The sequence below is a fragment of the Sitophilus oryzae genome, unplaced genomic scaffold, assembly GCF_002938485.1.
Source record: "Sitophilus oryzae breed Bouriz unplaced genomic scaffold, Soryzae_2.0 scaffold_497_pilon_pilon, whole genome shotgun sequence".
In the NCBI taxonomy this organism is placed as follows: Eukaryota; Metazoa; Arthropoda; class Insecta; order Coleoptera; family Curculionidae; genus Sitophilus; species Sitophilus oryzae.
In genome coordinates, this window is record NW_022147081.1 from 431,559 (window position 1) to 457,633 (window position 26,075).

Here is a 26,075-nt window from a genome sequence, read left to right on the forward strand (position 1 = left end):
AAACGCCTTTAGTATTCTAAAAAGGTTTTATAGTGTATATTTCACGCATCGGTTGATTTCCTTCGGACGCTTAAAATCAAATTATCGAACTGCCGTTCCCCGGTGTGGCGGAAAAAGTTAAAAAGATCACGTACAACGGTCCTGAATTTAGTAGATAAGTCCCGATTCGCCCCTCGCCACCCCTTGTTGCCTTGTTCTTGTTGCGCGACCTCTTTATCTGTATTTTGTTACCGTCTTTTTTGCCTGCCCTCCCACGGGACCAAATTACTACGTGCTCGTTAGAGAAACTGTTCGACTCCCAGTTTTTCTATCGCCCGTTGTTATAAAACACCAATTACATGTGTAAAAATAGAAGAACGAATGCGATTACAGCAAAATTGAACTGTCACGAGTCTGCTTTTTAATTTAGATTAGGTGTACTCTTCCTAATTGTGTTTTTGCATTCGAAACATTCGAAATTGTGGTGGGGAAATTTATTTTTAGGTTTCTCTTACCGCTTGGAAAAGTCTATACCTGGGAAAATATAACAATAATGCATCAATAATCATTAATTAACAATTATTAAAATAATCAACATTACATCAACACAACAAACAAAGTGTTTAGGTGTATTGTAGTGTATTAGTGTTTTTTTTTGTTGTTATAACATAAAAAGTTCCAACTTCAGCTGTATAAGTCTATACTTGTTATTAGATATTAATATTATATACTAAGATGCAAAAAATGCAAGGGTAAAATTTTTGTATCAACTAGACTAACAGAAGAAGAATCCGAATTTTTGAATCCAAACCAAACAAGAACGTTCAAAAATAATTTGGCAACATAGGTTCCTGATAATATGGCAACATAGGTAGTAGATTAAGTTTACAAGAAAGAAAATCCAGAAAAGATCCAGTGGTCCTCAAAATTTCAGCAAAGAATCATTTTTTTGGAAATTTTCAAAGTACTTACTCGGTTATTTTGGACTTATTTGAAAAACGGTAAAGAGAAAATATGTTTATTTTATCGAGATCTACCAGCCCTGAATATATTTGCACTTATTTAAGACTCCCTGTATATATTTTGTAAAATTGAGAAATGTATACTATACAGGGTGAGTTTTCTACGATGTTCTCTATGGGTATCTCGGAAACTACTGGAGATAGAGGGTCGGTTAAATGAGGAAAGAATTGCAGTTTTGTGGGGTCATAAATATGCGCTTTTGAGATTTTTGAAAAAGTTCATGGCTTACTAGATATTTCGAAAAAAATAAATTTTGGCTCTTTTAAAAATTATCCCTAATTCCATTATAACTTATTTTAGACGAAAAGTTTTCAGATAAAGGTTGTAGATAATCACATCCTTAATGAGATTGTGTTCTCCGGTTTTGATAAAGCCTGTCATTTTTATTTTATTTTTCATTTTTTTTGACACATGACAAATATATGTTTTTTTAAATGGAAACTATAGTTGGCTATGACTTCATAAAAAGCGTCATTTTTAAGCTTTTCAGTGATATAAGCTATATGTTTTTTTTTTACAAAAATTACTGGATTATAATCAATTCTTATCATTTTTCAACAATTGCACTTGTTAGTCATGGAAACAAGTTCAATCGTCGTTGCTCTCAATAATGTGAAACTGTCACATCCAAACGTTGTAAATTAAAATAAACAAAAATTGTAAATATGAATTTTTCAAATGAAGAAACTCCTGTAGGATTATTGGTTGAACTTTTCTTGACCATACATTTTAGAGGATACGTCGACCGGTGAACGTTACTTGCGTTTTTTAGTGAACGGATTTCAAGACATGTTAGAAAAGTTAAATTTAGATACTCGCGCATCATTAGGGTGGTTCCAACATAACTTTCATTACGATACCCCTATTCCAGAAAGTAAGTTCCCTCATAATGAAAGAAATATTAATAATATTATTTATATCATAATTATGCAAACTCAGGGATAGGAGGCCAATTGCATCGGCCTCCTGGATCCCCTGACGTATCCATTTTAGATTTTTTTATGCGGTATGGTTAACAACAAGGTTTACAAAAGAACTTATGAATTAAGAAAGGCACTCGAAGTACGGGAGAAATTTAATTAAGTCGACCGGTCGTTCTGTGAGAATATCTAGTAATTCAGTTTTAAAAAGATGCATTTATGTACTCAAAACAATGGCGGATTTTTCAAACATTTTCTAAAATAACTTAAAGTGTATGTAGTGAAATTATTTTTTTAAGTTTCAGTTTGTGTAATGTAAATTGCAAAGAACTGTTTTATATTCTGTTTTTTTATAAGTTATAAATCATAACAGAATAAGAATACCACACCAGCTAAGTGAAATTAGCCAAGAAAAAAAAATTGGCTGTAACTCAGTAATTTTTCAAAAAAAAACATATTATAGCTTATATCGCTGAAAAGCTTAAAAAATTATGCTTTTTATGAGGTCAAGGCCAACTATGGTTTCCATTTAAAAAAACATATGTTTGTGTCATATGTCAAAAATGACAGGCTTTAAAAAAATCGGAGAACACAAACTCATTAGGGATGTAATTATCTACAACTTTTATCAGAAAACTTTTTGTCTAAAATCGATTATAATGCAATAAGGGACCATTTTTAAAATAGCCGAAATTTGTTTTTTTACACAAAACTGCAATTCTTTCCCCCTTTTAACCGACTCTCTACCACCGGTAGTTTCCGAGATACCCATAGAGAATATCGTAGAAAACTCATCCTGTATATTATTTCTGTTGTACAGTCGCTTTATTTGTTGAAACAAGAATATTTATTTATCTAAATATAGCGACCATCGGGCCTCCACTATCAAATAGTGCAGCTTTGTTCAGTTTCGGTATTAATTAGTTCATCCTAAGTATTATTCTTGTTATTCTTTATTCTTCATAAAACAAGATACCTTAATCCAGATATAAGTAAAAATTAACTTAGATTTGCATTTAATTATTCTATAAAACTGGCACGGATAACAGACTAATGAATATTAAAAGGCTTTTTAAATAAAGACTCCATTTCTTTTAATAAAACCGGAAATAGCGGTAATAAAACAGCAGCAAAATACACTCTGCGCGCAATGTTTCTTACGTAGTACGAACGGGCTGAAAATATAGCGATTTATTTTTTAAATCGTTCTCTTCTGCAGTTGCCGCGGAATCCAACTATTCGACTGCGGAAAGCAGACTTTGAGAAACTGTCCAATTTTAGAATCTATGTGTCAACAGTGTTATAAAACGGAGTTTATTTCTAAGATTACTAAAATATAGTAAATTTTATGGCCGGAAATGGATGTGTACAGGGCAATTTACGGCCATAGCACGTTAGGCATTTATTGAGAACCAGTGATAGGATTTTTTTTGAAAATTTGGATTTTTGCATAAGGGCACCTGCTCCATCTGTCTAAATTATTTTCGGCATTGAGCATTTTTGGCTAAAAGTGGTAGCATCTTTTAGTATACTAACCTATACCAATCTCTAATAGTTTCCGAGATAAAAAATATAACATGTGTAAAATTGACAAAAAGAGGATCTTGAATCTAAATCATAACTTCGGCATATTGAAAGCAAAAATTTGGTTTATAGTAAAGTCGACATATTCGATCTGTTTAATATAACTGATTGAATATCAAACAGGAAGGTCAGAAAAATAATTATTTAAAAAATTCAAACCCAAATAAAATTTCATTCAACGACATATCATGTTCCTATACTTAAACCTTCTGGTTTCTTCATAAAGCTATTTAAAAGATAATAATTCTATTTTAATTGTTTCGCTTAAAGAAAATCTTTGCCATGACATATATTCAAACTTTATAAGTATCAATTAGAGATTACGTGCTAAATTTCTAAAATTGTCATGGTAACGAAATTCTTGTAATGAAACTATAATAGAATTCTTAATTTTTAAATAGATCTACTTAAGAAACCCGAAGGTTTAGATATAGGAACATGATATATCATTGAAAATCAATTTTATTATTCTTTTGATTTTTTAAATAACATATATAGGATTAAAATTAAAATAACAAATATTTGATCAATTATATAACAAACAGAAAAATAAATAATATTTTTGCTCTCCCTATGTAATATACAATCGGTTTATTTAGACAGATCGAATATATAACGTGCTGGCAACTGTTACTTTTGGGTCGGTATTTACATGTGTGGAAGTAAATCGCATAGGGATCTTATTAAGTTGGAGTGAAAGAAATGCGACCGACCGACGCGACGCACGACGGTGTGCTGTTGCGGCGTTGCCGATACGCCTTTCCCTATCAAGTAAAGTAAAATCACGATCGCAAACCGCTTATTTTTAAAAGACTTTTTTTAAACAGATAACTAGATAAAATCATTAGACATGTTTCTGAGCATCTGAAATGGAATTATAAGGATATCGTTAAGGTGTCATTTTTTTATAACGAGAAAACGTCAGTAATCGCGATAATTTAAAAGCTCAACTTTTTAACACATAACAGGCCATAACTCAAGAACCACTTTAGATATTGAAACTTTTTTTATTTTCAAGATCGAATATTTTACAATATATTTACATAAGAAAAATTCGATAAGGTTGTGTTTTCCATTCAAAAATTGTAAACAATCCATCCATTTACTTTTAGAGCATAGCAATTTTCAGCAATCGTGTAATTTTTTTATTGATAAAGATTTTCACATACTGTCTACAAAGAATACAGCAGAAATATTAATAAAGTTCTTGAAAAAACTACAATCTATTATTTCTAATAGATTTCGAGATATCGATTTTTGAATTCAGAGTTCTAATAGCGCGACCACTATCGAACACCCACTCAATTCCACTTATTTTTACCAAAAATGCAAGTGTTTCTAGCTTGCACTTAAAAAAGTTCAAGCTATAGGGAAAATTACAACGATTTGTTAATAAATAAACAAATCAATTATCACGTAATTAAATCGTGAAGCTGAACGCATGACGTACACCTTTCCCTAGAACTTTAAGTACTGACAGAGGTATTGATTGGGTCGACCGGTCAACTGCGACAAATCTGCTATATCCCCTTCCACGTCTCTTAGCGATGTGCACAGTTTCTCGGTTTATTTCATACGTTTGGCAACGTGTTTACTGTCCTCTCTTTGTTCAGTACATTATAAACGCATCGTACTCTTCGTACGGAAATCTCGACCCAAGACTAACCTTTGCCAGCCCTTAGTATATAGAGCGATGAATGATATGAAAACTTCCTTTTTGACACGGAGAACTAAACCATCTATTTTGAAAATAGCCCACTCTTTCTTCTTGATACTTCTTCAAGAAAAGAAGGCTCTGGAAGCTCGGCATATTGAAGTTTAGTTATACATAGACGATGGTCTGAATAAGTCGTTAGATAAAATTATTTGCCGAATTAAAGAATTTATGGCAAGTCGCTTCGGCGAGAACAGTTTCCCAGATTGATCGAACAGGGTTCAATGAAATTTTCGCTGGCTGTCGTCTGCGCTTCGTTAAACTAATTGAGAATAATTACGACGGAAGAACACCGATCTTTCCAGATGAGATTAAAAGTCGGATTTAATTTAGAGAAAAGAACAATTATGTCTGTTCGTGTCCGTCCCGACGTTTCTGATCAACTGAAAGCTCCGGTTAATTTTGATTCAGCTTTAGCTGTAATTGCAATTATTCTTTATTTCGTCTTGCAATAACTATACTGGTTTGTTGCTAAGCTTCACGGAAATTCTTCATATTTAGCTTAAGTAATTAAGAAAAGTACACTCACCAGCACGAAAAACGGGCAATTTAAAATTTTGATGTATTTTAAAGTTTTATATACTGAGTTCTCGTGGACCCATTTTGATGATTTTTTAAACAATTTGTAGCTAAATTATTTGACTATTTAGCATCTATTTCTAAATTAAAAATGAAAGTTCTCGTCTGTCAATTGTACGAGGGAAAACAAAATGCTGATATTTTGGTGAATGTTTGAAACACCCTGTGGAATATGTTAACAAAGCAAGGCAATTAAAAATCATTTTGTCATCTAGGTACAATTTTTCGAGATAGTTAGTTTTTTGGTTTATCTCAATAGCTTTATTTTTGTTGGAGATATTCGCTTTTGAAGAAGACGCTAACGTTTTTTCGTAATTTTTATTTATTATTGTCTGATGGCTTATGGGCTGTTGGGCAGTTTACTACTATAGTAGAGATTATTTTAAGTCCAGAAGTTGTATCCGCTATAGTTGTGTTAATTGAAGTAGATAGAGATTAAAATTATATCACTACCAGATTTCGGTGAGCACGAAGTACAGTGCAGTCGCTTCCTCGAGGCAAGTTCATATATGAGTTCATTCCGTTAGATATCCAGAGACGATCGAAGTATTGTAATTTTATTGCTAAGAAATCTCCGTTTGCCAGCTTTTCAAATTTATAATGAATTGCAAACAAAATTAATACACAATAATTTTAACAGTTTTTGATTAATAATTGGAACAATTCCAATTTATTTTATAAGTTTCGGGGAAATTCTTACAATTTTTTGTCATGAAAGTAATTACTATGGAAGTTCTCTGTTCGAAAATTTATTTGAAATTTATTATTCTTATAAATTTGTCACAAAAACGTTATTTACTCGAAACTTAATCTTATCTAGGAACTTTTTATAGTGATCGTTCTGCAGCAAATCCATTTTAATATTATTAATTATAGATTAAAGTGAGACATCAAAATGGTTGAGGAACAAAAATCAATTAATAGTAGTAATTTTGCTAAGATTGGTTCTGCTATAATTTTTTGTAAAAGATATAAATATATAAACTGAAACCAATCCTCTCTGTTCTTAATTGTTCTTTTCGAGTTTAAACTTGACCTGAAAGGTTTAGGGTTTTCCTCCGCCATCATTACTCTCGATTAGTTCGACGAAGCAAACAACAGGCAGCCGGAATGTTATTGAAAATTGGCCAATCAATCTCGAGCGCGATTCACACCGAACACAATTCACCATAAATTCTTTAATTTCGCAAATAGCTGTGTCTAATGGGAGTCGTTGAACAATTCGACCGATCCACTATTGGTTTAATAGTTGAATGCGGAGGATCATTTCTCAGCGCCGCGGCGGTCTGGACAGTTTAAAAAATTCTCATCAGTTGTTCTTGCTGTGCTTCAATAATTGCAATTTTAAATGAAATTAATTCAAATAATCTGAGTAATGTGACAAAAGTTAAAATATTGGGTTTTAAACGTCAATAAATTTGTAAAAATTGTTTTTTTCAATGGGGGACTTTGGTTGTTTGAAGGAAAGATGCGACATGTCAGAACTGTATTACAGATTTGTCAGAAATAGCTCAAAAAGATGGTTAATGCTCCACAGGTGGGTGTAGTAAAACACAGTGTACAGTAAAAGAGAGAATGTAGAATGTTTAGAAGGGGAGTTAATAACCTTACAGCTATTGTGTGTTCCCCTTTTTTGAGTTATAACTCATTATACAGTCTCGGAGCTTTAACAAAAGCCACTATCTGAGACGGCTCCACAGAGGCTACCTCTCAATCCTCGACATCAGCCGTACCAAAATTCATGGTACGAACGGTCGTTGTCTCGGTACACTCAGTGATACGGTGTCCTGGTATTTCCCCACAGAATCTGCATTCGCCGTTTTTTCTCAGCTTCAGCCTACTGGTGTTCCGTTGTGGAGACAGTTTCCTGTTAGAAACTCCCTGAAAATCCGAAGATTGTTTTAACTTAAATCAAGGAAAACATTTGATTTTTCTCGGACGTTAGTTCTAAGGAACTTTTTCGAATGTCTTAGACCGTTGGAGGATACCCATTCCAGGTAACGGATGGAGTCTTACAGATTCTTCAGTTCTGTTTTCAGTTGGTTCCCGCTTGGAAAACAGAACGGTTCTGGTCCAGTTAGTGGAGTGTTCGCTCCTTTTCTAGCTTTTTTTTTTTTTTTTTTTTTTTGAGGGGGTGGTAAAAAACCTTTTATAGGCGAGTGGTGCTCGTTCCCATCACCATCTCGTAACGATCATAGAGACGAACCCCAAACAGTGTGGGAGTCGTCGGAAGTCTACCTCCGAGGAGTCAGCTCCTCCTCTCCCCCTTACCCGGAACCGCCGCATGGCATTACTTCGGGTTCGTACGTGATCTTGGGGTTTATATCTTATCTATGTTATTTTTTATCTATATTCTATTCTATTTATTTTTAGGATTTCTTGCCTTTTCATCTTTTCCTTTCTCTATTATTATTTGTTTCATAAGTGCCCGTACCTTTCCCCATATTTCGCTAGTTTTGGTCATTTTCATAATCAAGGTGTCCGAAGTTAACATACATCCGACAATGAGGCAGACCTTCCGTTTTCCCATCTCGGACAACAGAACAACGTGTGCTCGGCATCGTCGATTTCGTCGCAGTACATGCAGTTGCCATTTGGTATTTTCTTTATTCTGTGCAAGAAGTCCATGAATTCTGTGCAAGGAGTCCATCTCTGCTTTGACATATAACTCTCGCTTTTCTTCAGCTGCTAAATGCAGCGGGATTAGCCCAGCTATAACCAACACGCTCCTTTTCTAGCTAGATCATTTCCTTTTTTATTGCCTCCTATACCTTGATCAGCAGGCACCCAGAGTAGGAAGACTTTATTTTCTTTACCTAATTTGTTGAGTTGGTTAGTTACGGGAGGAAATTTGGGCGAATGCACTTGAAATGTTATAAAATGAATATTTTACAAAATCTTTTTTTTTTCGCTTTCATATAACATAGTGGGGATTATTATTGCTCGGTACATTGCAAGTTTCGTTTTTGTGCTCAAGTCATGATTGTAGAAAATGATGGTTCTATGGACAAAAATAGGTCCAGAGTAATAAAGATGGACTACAAAAGATGTGGTCACGTGTATATGGCTGTAAAACTTGAAAAATTATATATTGGACACCTAATGGTAGAATAAATATAAAAATGGGGATGACAATGATAATATATAATGACTTAGATATAATAACCATCGTGTTGTAACAAACTTATGTAATCAGTAAAATCGAGAACTGTGATGGACTGCCGACAAGCACCGTCCTGGCTGCGTCAAGGCCACCTGAGAGCCGATCTTGTGACGATCAACACACTGAAGGAATCTATAGGAACTGCCATCAAGGCGAAGCAGCAAGAGACGTGGCAACATCGTGAGGACTGTGTTACAGCTCGAAGATTGTGGCCAGTGGTAGATAACAAAAATACAAAACAACTATTAGAGCACAAAAAGAACCTAGTATGCATAATTGTAGGTGTCATCACTGGAAACTACCCCAGGGGGGTAAACCTTGTGTGATGGAAGATTTCCAACGACGATTACTGCAGAGAATGTGGAGAGGAAGAAGAAACCATAGAGCACCTGCTGTGCCACTATCATGCACTGGAATACCGACGCTTTTATACTATAGGGCAAGGTTTTTTTGATGTTCTAGAGGAAGCAGCAGAAGCCAACATCAGCGACATCGGGAACTTCGCAAAGAGCTGGAAGGTGCTTCAACGCTTTAACGCAAAGAAAGAATGAGAGGAAGGTTTGGTACAGTAATACGGGGGTATCGTAATGGGCCCAAAGCCTCTGAGTGAGGGATCAAACATGATCCCACACCCCAGCAACCTAACGTAACCTGTAAAAACCTGTTGTATAAGCAGATACATATTTATTATTTCTAGTCAAGTATAGACATTAACGTGATAATGGAAATTAAGCTGTTAAGGTGTAGTTCATATTATACCTTTATATTATTCGTATTTATACAGGGTGTTTCAAAACAAATGCGAAAAACTTCAGGGGGCGATTCTTTGTTCAAAATAGTAGTTCAATAATAGTTCAAGGATAGTTTGCTTCATAAACGTTGGGTCAAAAGTCAACCATTAGGGAGATATCGCGGTACAAATATGGCGGAAAAATAATGTTTTTATTTTTTATCTTAAAAACGAAAAGAGATAGACTAATGATATTTTATGGGAGCATTACTGTTATGAAAACACACTTTCTGGTAATTTTTTCACTTTTTTAAAATGAGTAGAAGGGGTTGAAATAAACTACCCCTATCATTCTTGTTAACGAAATTTAAAGAAAAATCTTATCAAACACATGCAAAAAAAATTAATTTGGATAGCTTGGTTTGTTTCGAAACTTTTTTATCTCTTGTGTTTCTTTGATAAAACTCGCCGATTTGAAATTAAAAAATAAAATGTAAAGCATTACATGTCAGGATAAAAAACATTTTTAGATAAAGAATCTAGTGATAATAACGATAATAATAAGAATCTAGATAATAACGTATTGCAGTAGAGTAATGTCAATAAAATAATATTAGAAACATCCCCTAAAAAGTGACAGCGACCGACTAGATTTTATCCTAAAAAAATTAGAGCAGCCCACTAGATTCTCTATCTAAAAATGTTTTTTGTCCTGACATGTAATGCTCTAAACAAACTAAACTATCCAAATTAATTTTTATTAATTTTTTTGCATGTGTCTGATAAGCTTTTTTTTTAAATTTCGTTAACAAGAATGATAGGGGTAGTTTATTTCAACCCCTTGCACTCATTTTAAAAAAGTGAAAAAATTACCAGAAAGTGTGTTTTCATAACAGTAATGCTTCCATAAAATTTCATTAGTCTATCGTTTTTCGTTTTCAAGGTAAAAAATAAAAACATTATTTTTCCGCCATCTTTGTACCGCGATATCTCCCTAATGGTTGACTTTTGACCCAACGTTTATAAAGCAAACTACCCTTTATTTTGAACAAGGAATCACCCCCTGAAGTTTTTCGCATTTGTTTTGAAACACCCTATATATAGTTTCTCAAGAACCGTTACTATGAATTAGAAGAAAGATTATTGAAAATGAAATGGGATAATCAGTCTCTAACTAGGATTTGACCAAACGCAACCCACCATAAATTCTTTAATTCCGCAAATAATTTTGTCTAATGGTGACCGTTAAACAATTCGGCCTTTTCGATGTCGGTGTTAATGTCGAGTGGGGAAGGCCATTCCTCAGCCAGTTTCCAATCGCCAAACTCATTACAAAGAGGAAAGGCCCCAACAGTTAAAAAATATATAGCTCCTGCTCTGGTGCCGTTGTAATTTCCAGTGGACATTCTATTTTATTAGTTTTATTGTGTTAGTTTATGAGATGGTTTGGTTTAATCATATTAAATTCAAAGTTTAAACGTTATAGGAGTTAAAGCTCATTTCAAGTTCCGAATTTCGCTCCTTCTCATTTAGAAGTAATTAACTATTTGTTTTTTTTTGGTTATAGTGTTTATCCAAAAAAATCCTTTATGGGTATTTCGCTGCGGTATTGGGTTGACGCTCAGTTAAAATTTTTTAACAGAACGTCAACCGTTTCTTGTAGACGTATCTGTTTTAAAAAATAAAGTGTTCTCGAATAGTTGAATTTAAATATTTTAAATAGTTTTTTTTTATTCTTTGTATTTTTTTGCTTCCGACGACGGAAAGAGATAACTTTCCGAAACGTTAAGCATTTTTTTCTTTGTTAGGAAAATTTGTATTACTGTAAACATAACTTCTGACAAGCAGCGTCCGTTTAGGTTTAACGCAGAAGTGTTTACAAAAAATAACTATTTTATTTTGTAGATTTTCTTGCAGTGCAGTGGCGAAATACTGTAGCGTTTTTTAAACAACTACCACTGCGAACGGCAGCTTTTCATCGGAGAGCAGTCGTGGATAAGGTATTTCACTGGAAAGAAAACTAATTAAGAACAATAAACAAAAAAATAGATATTGGGCGCCAGGCATGTACAGAGAAAGAAAACAGTTGTATATTACTTAAAACTAATGACTATATTTATTCATGATGAATTCTGATGGTAAATAGCATTGTACAATTTTAATAATTATTATAGTGGCTATTTGTTGGGTAAAACTATGTATGTAAATAATATTAAATATGTTCTATGAAAAAACTATGAAAAAATACAATGCGTGTAACGTTATAGAAAATATAAGAAAAGTAGCATTACTTTATTTAAATTGTTAAATTTTATGCGGTGTTAAATCTGATATGTTGCAACCTGTAGATTCTAGAATCTATGTCTCGTTATTCATCTGTTAATATAGCGCAATAATAATATCTATAGAAAGTAATACTATTACAAGGCGTAATATAATGAAACCTATAATCTAAATCACATTTTAACTACTGAATCGACATAAATGTTCTTAATAATCTAACCACTAAAGTCCGTACGGTATTATTTAAAATGTACGTTACTGTTTAAGACTGAAAATATAGAAAATCTAAAACATAAAAACTAGAACGTAAATCTACACTTAGCTGTTCTTTATGTAATCTTGCTTCAAACAGTAGCAGCGTGAGGTGGTCTCGCATCTCTGTACTCAGCCATCCAACACAACCAAAGGGGCCAGCATGAGACACCATAAATTGGTACAGCCGTAACTAACTAGCTTACAGCTGGGAACGAAGCAGCATGGGACTCAAGCTACATCCACGCTGTGGCACTTATATGTAAGAAAAAATCGTTCTTACTGGAGACACTCGTGCACAGGACATCCGTACATAAGATAATGTCCGTACACAAGACACTACCTTGGACACAGTCCGTATCTTGGACACAGTCCGTACCTTGGAAATAGTCCGTACCTTGGACACAGTCCGTACCTTGGAAATAGTCCGTACCTTGGACACAGTCCGTACCTGGGACGCAGTCCGTACCTTGGACCCTAAAAATATGAAACTCTTGTTTAAAACCAAACAAGATCTAATAAACAAAATAAACCTACCTCGAAATACTTCCGAGGGCTCAATAAATAATAAACAACATGTCCTTTCTTCCATGTGACATTCTGGAGGACAAAAGAAAAGGGACGCCAACGTGCCAGCAAAACACAAATACAAGTTGGGAGCATCCGTAACTCTACCCTAAAAATATTCAATAATAATATCGAATCTAAAAGGATAATATCTCATCTTTACCTGTAGCTTCAAAATAGCAGCTGATTCAGATTACACAGGAAGATTTAAATAATCACCATTTCTCAAAAACTGGGACTAATGGCGTCTGACAGGCCAAACAGTCTAACCAAAAGTGAAGTTAAATCACAGAGAGTTGACAGAAGCGATGTTGACAGCGCGCGCCTCCACAGAGCGATAACAGGGTTGTGTCAAACGAAAACAGGGTTGTGGACTAGAGAACGTAAAAATTCGTCAAATAAATCATCAGGCCCGAACGATACGGAATCGGGTGACGATATGCCAGACATCATATATTATATATAAAAAAGACATGTAACGAACTAAAAACGTTACAATACCCATAAAGGATTTTTTTGGAGAGATGAATCCGCCACATAGGTATAGACATTTTTTATAGTGTTTATGTTTTTCATCAGCGTGTTATATTTTTATTTTTATTATTTTCTTTTTTGTAATAGTTCTATTTTTATTTGGGAATAGAGACATTTATTATTATATTTTCTCTCATTTTACACGGAACAGCAGTATTTAGGATCCAGTTTGAATCTATTACCATTTTTTTGTGCATATTGCTCATTCACAGCATAGTTTAGAAAATCAGAGTGAATCAAAAATGAAAATTTTGACCAAATCAATGAAAATTTTGATTCGTTGATGAAATTGAGTTAATAAAATAGAAGTAGACACATCCCTAGATTTGACTCGTGACATGAACCATTTTACTTTAATTGACCTTAATTAATGTTGAAAATTTGCATTTATTTTAATAATTGTAATTCTCTATTGATTGTTGCATGTTAAGTCTTACGGTACTTCATGGTATCATTCTTTAAAAGAGTGTTTCTGATGTTTATTGAGTACTGTTGGTAAGGTTGTTCATTCTTTATTAATGAAGTATTACTATTTTTAGTGTTTTTTCTCAAAATATACTTATAGTTGCCTAAACCGTCAAAAATTATGTGAATGCTTCCAGTCTTCTATATTTTTTTATACCTTTATAGCAAAATATGCAAAGCCATATTAATATGTCTGGAAATATTCCGTGAAACATTTCGTGAAGCATTTCTCGAAATACTTTCAGAAGTAAACTAAATGCTATCTTATGTTGCGGGGAATATTAGCTTGCCTCGGCTGCAAATTCCGAAAATGATCGAAATCGCCCGAGACAAGTCATTATTGGTTGTTTGTTTTTTATTGTTATTGGAATTGTTGTCTTCCGAAATGTTTCGACCAGTTTCGACAAAACTTTTATAACACGGGTTATAGACCCGTGTTATAAAAGTTGTTTGCGTGTTATAAAAAAATGTTTTCGTACTACCTCGCGAAATAATCAAGGTCAATCTTTGTGGTGGCTTCAGAAAAATAAGTAAACATAAAGTTTGAATAGATCATTAGTTTGTAATGGAGAGTGTAATGTAACACCTCTATATTACACTGCTATAAAAAATAAAAAAATAGTGCATTTACAGTTACCGATCGTAGGTTAAATTAGCCATTGTTCTAAGATTACTCGAGAATATTTAGTTTTAATCATTGTCTAATATTATTAATTACAATATAGTAAAAAAAATTATTTCCAATACTTAAAATCGTAAAATTGCAGGGTAGCAAAATGAGTAACTAATTGTGAAAAATAAAGTTCCAACCATAGATGCAACATCTTTCATAAACGCCTACTTCTGCGATTTGAAATTTTAATAAAAAAAATCCGGCAATACCGCATAGAAGAAATGTGTCGCATAGTGAAATGTGTGAAATATCATCGTAACAACAGATATTTCAGAAACGTCTAGGTTTACTTATTTTACTGATATTTATGAAAAAAAGTCCTTTGTCTCGGGTATAGAAACCGACAGATCGCGCGTCGTGGAAGTAGCTCGAGACAAAACGAAATTGAACGAGACAGGAGGGGACAGCCGAAAATCGCCAAACAAATCCCCCCATGCCCTTTTCCGCAAATTCACGGGTAGTTACTTTCACGATGTTTTTTAGAAATGAAAATAGATCGAGAGAAGCCAGAGGACAAGGTGAGGTAGACCGAGACAAATCGAGACTTGACAAATTTAGACGAGGAAACACGACCTTGACCTGCTTCGAGCTCTTTTCCGCATAGTGTAGAGAGTATAACAGTTTATTTCTTTGGTTATTTTCTATGGTGGTCAACTTTCTTCATAGTTGCATCGAGTAATTCTATGGAAAATACTTTTTATTTTTAGGTGTTTCTTAAAATACGCATAGGTAAACAAGTTAACAAAAAAAATCTCAAAATATCTGCTTATATTTATTTCTACACTTTATTGTATTCCATTAAAATTCCCGCAGTGTGAATTTAATATCGCACACATTGCACTCTAGCTGAACCTGGACAAACAAATAACTTGGAACGATAATATAGCGATTCCGGCTAACAGGTTCCGTACTAATGCAAGTATCCTCAGGGGCATCCGAAATGTAATTACAAGGAAATTCTGGCTCTTATACAGATATTAAACTATGCTAATATGGGTTCTCATAAGTGCATTAATGTATACCTAATATAGAGAATATTGAAATATATTTTAGGGTATTAGAAAATTTAAGTTTTAATTTTATATTTTTATGGACAGATAATGGTTTGAATTTGTGTCTTTAATTTACATATTTTAGCTATGTGATTCTATTCTAATGGTTAAGTTATTGTTCATTTTTTATTTCAATTTTATAGCCAATTGATTCGTTTTAAACACCCTCTACACTATACCCGAAATGTCTCACGAAATATTTCCAGAAATATTTCGCAAAAGATTTCTTGAAATACTTTCAGAAGTAAACTCAATGCTTTTCTTATGTTGCTGGGAATCTCGGCCGCAAACTCCGAAATAGATCTAAATAGACCGAGACACATGATTAGTTGTTTCTTTTTTATAACAGTAAAAACAACCAATCACGGCGTATCTCGGTCTATTTCGGGAAACATTTCGATCAACTTTTATAACACGCATTTATATTAATCGTACTGTAGCGCAAAGCAATCAAGGTCAAGCGTTGTGATGGCTTCAGAAAAATAAGTAAACATGGAGTATGAATAAATATAATTAGTTTGTAATGGAGTGTAATGTAATACCGTATGATCGAATAAAAACGGCGTCAGCGATGGTTATGAAATGAGGATCGATAACATTTCCCATATAATTTTACACATAAAACGACAGAGATCTTCATTTCATAGCCATCGCTGATGCCGTTTTTATTCGATCATACGCGCGCGGTACCACTATATTAAACTGATAGGTATGGAAAATTATAAACAGTGCATTTGGAAAACAGTTACCGATGGTACATTAAATTGACCATTACTCTAAGGTTGCACAAGAATATTAGTTTTAAACATTGTCTAATATTATTAATTACAATACCGGGTGCGTATCAAAAGTGGCTCACCCCGATAACTTTTTTATTTTTTCTGATAAAAAAAAACGAGATTTGGTACGTTAGTATATGACATAAATTAGGATCGATTAACTTATTCAATAATTGTTTTCGGTTACTTCCTGTTTCACCGGAAATGACTACAACTTTTGATTTATAAATGGCACTCTTGGTATTTTTTTACTTTATTCGATTGAAAATGACAATCTGAATCGAATGACATATCATATTGTAACGTTTTTAGTTCGTTACATGTCTTTTTTATATATGATATATGATGTCTGGCGTATCGTCACCTGATTCAGTATCGTTCAGGCCGGATATTTTATTTGAAACGCTTGGCCTAATTTTTACGTTCTCTAGTCAACAACCCTGTTATCGTTTCACTTCTCTGTGGAGGCGCTGTCAACATCGCTCCAAGGTTAGGTCGCTCTCCGCGCTTAACTTCACTTTTTGCCTCTGGCCAGACGGTCACCTTCAGAGCCTTGCTTAAAGAAATTGCAATTATTTAAATATTGCTGTATAATTTGAATCAGCTGCTATTTCGAAGCTACAGGTAAAGATGAGATATTATCTTTATTAGATTCGTTGTTATTATTGAATATTTTTAGGGTAGAGTTTTGGATTGGCCCACCTTTTTTGTATTTTTGCTGGCACATTGGTGTTCTTTTGCTTTTGTCCTCCAGAATGTTACATGGAAGAAAGGATAGTTTCTTTGTTTATTATTGAGCCCTTGGAAGTAATTCGGGGTAGGTTTATTTTGCTTATTAGACCTTGTTTGGTTTTAAACAAGAGTTTCGTATTTTTAGGGTCCAAGTTACGGACATTATCCTATGGTTGGATGTCTAAGGTACGGACATTATCCAAGGTCCTAGTAGTGTTCCAAGGTATGGGTAGTGTTCCTATGTACAGATGTCCTGTGGACGAGTGTCCCATGTAAGGATGGTTTATCTTATGTATAGAGTGCCCCAGCGTGGATGTAGCGTAAGCCCCATGCTGTTTTGTTCCTGTTTTAAGCCTAGTCGATAGTTACGGCTGTATTAGTTCATGGTGTCCTCATCCTGACCCCTTTTGTTGCATTGGCCGAGAGAGAGTACAGATATACGAGTCCCACCTCACGCTGCTACTCTTTGAAACAGGATTGCCTCAAGAACAATCAGCTAAGTTTAGATTTAACTGCTGGTTTTACGTTTTACATTTACATTTTCAGTCTTAAGACAATAATATACATCTTGAGTAATAGCGTACAGACTTTACGTCTAGTGGTTAACCTTTTTTATGTCAGTTTAGTATTCAAAATATGATTTAGATCTAGGTTTCATTATGAACATATCTTGTAATAATATTATTTTCTGTATATATCTATTGTGTGATTTTAAAGATGAATAACCGAACAGATTCTAAAATCTACGCTTGCAACATCTTAGATTTAATATCGTATAAAATTTATAACAAATTAATTAAAGTAATGCTACTTTTTAATATTTTCTATAGCTCTATCTATATTGTATTTTGCATAGTCTTTCATTGAACGTATTTAATATTATTTTTAACATAACTTTCTTCGACATAACTTCCATAATGTTGTGTTGTGTTAGTTTTAAGTATTATACAACTGTGTTTTCTTTCTCTGTACATGCCTGGCGCCCTATATCTATATTTTTTGTTTATTGTTATTAATTAGTTTTCTTTCCAGTGAAATTCCTTATCCAGGACTGCTCTCCGATGAAAAGCTGCCGTTCGCAGTGGTAGTGGTTTAAAAAACGCTATAATATGTCAACTTTTGACATATTCGCTCAAAAACAAATTGTATTTTAAATTTCAATCTAGAGTGCCATGACTGTGTTAAAAACACTAATTTTTAATCAAGGAGCTTTGGAAAACTAGATTTGATCGTCTAATGTTTTTAGTGTCTTGTCCTGGACGGTTAAAAGATGCCCAAATCGTATTTTTAATCATATTTGAATTTTGTCAAATGGAACGAGGGTGACTCATTAGCATATTTTGAAAAAGCATTTTTTTACGAATAATTTGATACCTCACACTTGGTATTGCGAGTCAAACCGTTATAAACCGCATGTTACAACTTCAGATAAACCATATGCGAAAATGTCAAGATTTGACGTATGATATGTCATTCTATTCAGAGTGTCATTTTCTATCGAATAAAGAAAAAAAAAAATATCGAGGGTGCCATTTAAAAATCAAAAGTTGTAGTCATTTCCGGTGAAACCGGAAGTGATATAAAACAATTGAATATTTCAATCAATCCCAATTTATGTCATATTCTACATACCAAATCTCGCTGATTTATCTAAAAAAATAAAAAAGTTATAGGGGTGAGCCACTTTTGAGACGCACCCGGTATAGTATAAAATTTTTCCCAATCAGCTCGATATATTGATGATGTTGCCAGTATTACTCATCACGCAATACCACTGTTATATTGATCAATTAAGACTGCGTAAACATAAATAACATATTATGCAATTTAGATACTAATTCATTGTAATCAAATTAAATAGTAAAACTATTGTAATTTAATTCCTGCAGATTAAGTGAAAAGTTTTGTTCTTAAATATCTACTATACATATTATAAAGGCGTTTTCAAATATTGCTCTTCTAGAATATATATAATACCACCATAAAACGAGATGTAATTAACGAAATATCATCGTAACAACAGCTATTTTAGAAACGTCTAAGTTTACTTATTTCACTGAGATTTATGAGAAATAAATCCTTTGCCTCGGGTTAGATATCGACACGTTTTGGAAATAGTTTAAAAGGAAGCGAAATTGAAAGAGACAACAAGAATTTCCAAAAAAAAACCTTCCACGCCCTTCGCCGTAATTTCATGGTTTAGTTTGAGGCGCTTTTAAGAAACGAAAGTAGCTCGAGACAAATCGAAATAGCTCACGACAACCGGAGATAAGCCGAAATGCGACACAGTTAGGTGACGAAACGCGATCTTGACTTGCTTCGAAGTATTCTCCGAATAGTGTAGAGCGTGTAGTAGACATAATATTATTAAAATGGAAAAGCAATGAAATTTTTCTATAGCTGTAAAATATCAAAAAAGCGAATTGTATATTAGTATATAATGATGATAAAGTATTGGCAAAGCAATGCATTTTCTGCATGGTTTTTCTGCTAGGTTGACATTTTTTATAGTCGCTTCAGTTAAATCTGTAAGATACCTATTTTTTTCTGCAAGTTATTCTATTCTCACGAATTCATCTGTCAAGGCCAAAAAAAGATATTTTATTTAATATTTATTTAAATTGTCTATAAATATTTAATAATATTAAACAGTTAATTACATAATAGACTAATAAAATGATACTTGTAATAAACAAATCCAATTGTCCCTAATTGTTCTGGACACTTTTTGAAATAATTCAGAAAATGCTTGAGAGCAAATATAATTTGGTTAAGGACTTTTCACGCCCATTCCACATTTATCAAAACAGATCGCTTTAAACTAATTTACGGTTGGCAAGTTTCACGCTACTCGGTGAGTCCCACGGGCACCTTTATTTCTATACAAGAAAGGGACTCCCGCTCCCCGATCCTATCGAAAACCCTGGGCACGTCTATTGAAACTCTTGGTGTCTGTACGTACCCTAGGGGAGCTCAGGTCCTATCAGTCTACAATTCTTTCGTAGTCACAGCTACTTTTAAAATTTATTTTTAATTCCATCAAAAACAAAGAATGTAAAAAATGCCAAATCTTCCAACACGATTCATTTACTATAAAAAGTTGTAAGATCTCAGGTAAAACCAAGTCAGTTTATTTTGTTTAGTTTCTCTTTGAGCATCTATTCAACAATTTTGTTATAAATTGTTAATATCAATATTAGACATTTTTATTTCTGTAATAATTATAATAACTTGGCAATTGCACGGCACCATAACTGTAAGAAGACTAATCTACAAATTCGATTACTAAGTAAATACAAACAGTGAAAATAAAGTTTTTTAATTAGTATAGAATATCATATCGTATATGTCCTCATGTTTAATAAAAATTAATATACTTACTTTATCCACAACGAAGTTATAGGGTGCTCAAAAATGCCGCTAATACCATCGATAGAAGGATGGTATGGCTGTGCTCGACTTGGTGGGGGCACTGTTGTGCCTCTTGATATAGATAGTAACAATAGTGTATAATCGATTGTAGCAATTTGTTTTATTTCAAATAGTACTTATATTGAATCCATAAATTAATAGAGGTGCCTATAAATATCTTAAAACTTGCTGCTTTAACTTTGTCACAATTGTTATTTTTTTTATTAGTGTGATTTACTATCATGCTAGTTGGTCCCGCATTAAATGGAGTGTCTTCCGAAATACACAGAAAGAGAAAGACGCTATTTAATTTCGTGCTAATAGAAAGAATAATTCTCAAAGTAATTATATAGTTACTCGCCCAAGAAGCATTTTTTGTTTTATAAGTGTGTTAGGAAACTTCCCAACACCATATTATACAACCTAAACGCATCTAGAATGGTTGTCGTGAGTTATTGGAAACCATTATATAACACTTAATGCCCTAAACGGTCCATTTTATAACTGTTCCTATGGTAACCCTTAACACTCAAGGTGTGCAACCAAAGTCCTCAAAACTTTCTCAACACCTTTATATATCCTATCGAGTTACCGCTATAAAACTGAAAAAGGGTATATAATAGTTATATAGTGGTGTTGAGAAGGTTCCCAGAGACTACCCCCAGAGAAATATCACGCATGCGCGTTTTTTGAAAATATACTTGTTTCTTTCTGACTAACTACTTTAATATTTGCCTCTTTTTTTAACATAAAAAGCAGATATGATCTTATTTCTCCGAGTTGTCCTACGCAGATAATCCAAAAGACAGAGATCCAGACCGAAAGAGACAAAAGAGACAAAATGACGCCATCCTTGTCATAGCCTACAAAGGCGTTTGTGTTATGCAAATGACTTTATAGAAATTACTGGTTTAATAACATCTATTGTGCCTATCCAGAGTACTAAATACATATGCGATATTAAATTTACTGTATGAAAATCAATTTTACCCCTAAAAACACATGCGCCCCCCAAAAGCAGAATTATTTAATACATTTTTTTATAAACAAAAAAAAATATAGTAAAATTTTTGTAATGAAAGTCAAATTTATTAATATAAATAATAGAACATACGACTTTTTTAATACATAGAAATAACTGGCAACTAGCCAAAATATAGTTTTGTACCAGTTTTTAACGTTATCTTAGAAATACTCATTGTAACCAAAAATGAAGACATCAATAATAATGGCGTCCATTATATTTAAAGTGCTATATATTACTTTAGGGTCTATAACATACTCATCAACCATAATATAAATTTGGTTGTGAATGAACTTAGTGTTTTATATAACTAAAGGTGATACAAATCACCATTATAAATGCCGGGGTGTTTATGGCTACTTTTAGTCACCCAGAAAACCTTTATGTAACCCATGGTGTCGACTGTAGCGATTCCCTGCAAACGATAAGTTTGACATTACAGCAATTTGACAGAAAATGGGCAGAAAACAAAACATAACCTCATAAAATTGAAATAATACTGTTTTGGTTCAATTTGACCCATATTTAAAGTGGTAGGAGTTTGCAAAAGAGTTCTAGGGTCCTTTGGTAGTTTGGTAGAACAGTTATGAATGAATTGACTATAGAAAAAAGCTCTTTAAGTGCAGAACGTGTAATGTTAAAGCGCATATCTCATTCTCTTATGTTAGAGAATGCCTTAACCAGGCACCTTCCTGTTCCTGATCGTTTTGGCAACTTTCTGTTTGAAATATCTCAGGTTGATCCTGATCTCTGCTTGTGGATGGTAAATTTGCATGTTGGCTTTCAATATTGGTAGATATAGTTTGAATGAGGTTTGAATTATTCCTATTTTTTTAAAATTCTGAAGAACCTTTCTTTTGAACGTAGATGTATTTTTGTGTTTTGTCCAGTTTATTTTTTTATTATTCATTATAATACCGAATTGCTTTGCTTGCTAATATATTATTTGTTTTAATTATATTAAAAATTTGAGGTTATGTCATTAGGTTTGATATTCGGTAACTACAGGTTATATAAAGTATGCAAACATTTGAAAGGTACAAAAAAACGATTTGAGAGAACAATTATATAACTTGTAGAATTATTGGTTACATAATGGCTCTTAATAACACCTTTAATTATATAGTGTATATCTTGCGTACCTTTATAACACCTAATACCAGAAGTTATATAAAATAGATGTGAAGACCTTTATAAAACCTTACTATGAAACCTTGAGTAATAAGAACCTCTAGTTTTATAAGGAAAGTGATAAACAACATTTCAAGGTTACTATTAGTGATAAGTAACCAACGCTACACTTATATAAATCAAAACACTGTAAGATACTAATGAGACATTTATTAAACCTTTATATAACTAACATTCAGAATATATAACCTTAAGGATCTTAAAATGTTACTTGGGCGTGTAAGATAAATCTTGACATTCTGATTCTTTCATAATGTGTTATTAGGTGATTACTTTATTAATGCCCTCCAAATCATATTGATACTTTAATTAGACACGATAATGACTTAAGACACGATATGTTGTAACGTTTTTAGTTCGTTACATGTCTTTTTTATATATAATATATGATGTCTGGCCTATCATCACCGGATTCCCTCTCGTTCAGGCCGGATAGTTTATTTGATGCGTAATTTTTACGTTCCCTGGTCGCCAACCCTGTTATCGTTCGACACAACCCTGTTACTATTCTGTGGAGGCGCGCGCTGTCAACATCGCTTTTGTCAACTCTCCGGCTTAACCTCACTTTGTTTTGACGCTCTGTTGTATCCCAGCTTTTGGAAATGGTGATTATTTAAGTCTTGCTGTATAATTTGAATCAGCTGCTATTTCGAGGCTACAGAGTTACGGATGTCCCAACTTGTATTTGTGTTTTGCTGGCACGTTGGCGTCCCTTTTCTTTTGTCCTCCAGAATGTCACATGGAAGAAAGGACATGTTGTTTATTATTTATTGAGTCCTCGGAAGTATTTCGAGGGTCCAAGGTAGGGACTATTTCCAAAGTACGGACTGGGTCCAAGGTACGGACTGTGTCCAAGGTACGGGTAGTGTCTTATGTACAGACATTATCTTATGTACAGATGTCCTGTGGACGAGTGTCCCCAGTAAGAATGATTTTTTTTCTTACATATAAGTGCCACAGCGTGGATGTAGCTTAAGTCCCATGCTGCTTCACTCCCATTTCTAAGCCTAGTCAGTAGCTACGGCTGAAGTGATTCACGGTGTTCTCAATCTGGCCCCTTTTGTTGTTTTGGCCAACAGGATGGCCGACAGACAGTACAGAGATGCGAGACCACCTCACGCTGCTACTGTTTGAAGCAAGATTACATAAAGAACAGCTAAGTGTAGATTTACGTTCTAGTTTTTATGTTCTAGATTTTCTATATTTACAGTCTTAAACAGTAACGTACATTTTAAATAATATCGTACAGACTATATTTAGTGGTTAGATTATTAAGAACATTTATGTCGATTCAGTAGTTACAATGTGATTTAGATTTTAGGTTTCATTATATTACGCCTTCTAATAGTATTACTTTCTATAGATATTATTATTGCACTATATTAACAGATGAATAATGAGACATAGATTCTAGAATCTACAGGTTGCAACACATCAGATTTAACACCGCATAAAATTTAACAATTTAAATAAAGTAATGCTACTTTTCTTATATTTTCTATAACGTTACACGCATTGTATTTTTTCATAGTCTTTTCATAGAACATATTTAATATTATTTACATACATAGTTTTACTCAACAAATAACCACTATAATAATTATTAAAATTGTACAATGCTATTTACCATCAGAATTCATCATGAATAAATATAGTCATTAGTTTTAAGTATTATACAACTGTGTTTTCTTTCTCTGTACATGCCTGGCGCCCAATATCTATTTTTTTTGTTTATTGTTCTTAATTAGTTTTCTTTCCAGTGAAATACCTTATCCACGACTGCTCTCCGATGAAAAGCTGCCGTTCGCAGTGGTAGTTGTTTAAAAAACGCTACAATGTATGTATTTGTATAAGTTAAATAAGAAAGTGCGGGGGCAGTAATAATTACAGTTGAGGGTTGGAATCTTTGGTGTTAAACAGCAAAATAAAACATTAATTTACCACAATATACCAAAACCCCTGTTTTTTGCACTGGATGCGCGTTTCGCTAACCATGTTAGCATCATCAGCAGATGATTAAAACTAAATTCATGAAATGAACATTTACATACTCGCTCAGTTGGCATCGAGTGGGCGTAGGAAAACTAGCCAAGCGTGTCAAAGACAACCAAGCGTAACCATTAATTACCGAACAAGAACAATAGGAACAGAGAACTGAAAGAACTTGGACCGTTGTTTCTGTTCATACTATCTTTACATTTTTTTATTAATTTTGACGCTCTCATATGCATCTAATAGCCTGTAATTTGAGACTTGTTTTATTAATTTTAAATTATTAATATTAAATATTATAAATTTTATACAACGTTCTTTATCAACAATATGGTGAGCAACGCAAGATTTATCCTGTCTGCCGTTTCCCTTATCTGAGCCCATATATTCTTTATATCTAGTTAATATTGATCTTCTAGTCGGCCCAACATATTTCTGATGAGAATCTTTACACGAAATTTCATAAATACCCGACCTTTCCAATGGAGGTGTTTTGTCTTTAGGATTACCTAATAATTGTTGTAATTTATTATTAGCACTATACACAATACACAAGTATATTTATAATTGACATTCTTAAAAATTATTTTTAAGCCAGTAATAATACTTAAAATAAAACTATTTAAATGGTAATCTGATATTCTTATTACATTTATTGATGATAAAATTGAGACAAGTGTAAAATATTGCACATGTTAATTTTTACCAAAATTTATGCGTTGATATTAGGTTTCTTTTCATAATTTTATAGTATATGATCCACATGAATTATACAAATGCCCATCGAATATCGAATCTTTATAAATCTATAGTAATAAGTGCATTTTTAATATATTTGACACAAAATAACCTCAAAAAAAAAATTGGGCAGATTTATTCAAGCTTTGGCTTGTTTACTAAAACAGTTCACTTTAATCTACTTCGTAGGTTCCACGGATCCTTATAATTATGTATTACAGATGCACTCTTCGTTTACTGGTACTATTAGACAAACTAGAGTATGTTTTATAAAAATTTCCGGTGTATCTCAAAAATAAATTCAGAATTTGTGTAATTGCCTTTCTTGCTCTACGTGTTTAGATTTAAATTTTAAAGCCGTATTTTTTATTTTTTTTTACCTTTGTAACCAAGAACTCTAACATTATGTTTATGAAGAAAAAATATAAAAGTTGAAATTAATATTCACCTATTAAATAAATAAGAATTTAGTTTCACACGAGCGAACTTCAAAATTACTGTAATAATTTATTGGTTTAATTTAGTGTAGAAGTTTGTTGCTCTGATTTCAATATAAGCATTCAGAACATCAAAATTAGTAGTAGTACTTATGCATTAGTATTTAACTTTTTCCACTAATTGTAACTGAAAACGCTATTGCGTACGTATAATGTCATTTTTGAATTTGATGATGTCAAGAGAATTTGTTTT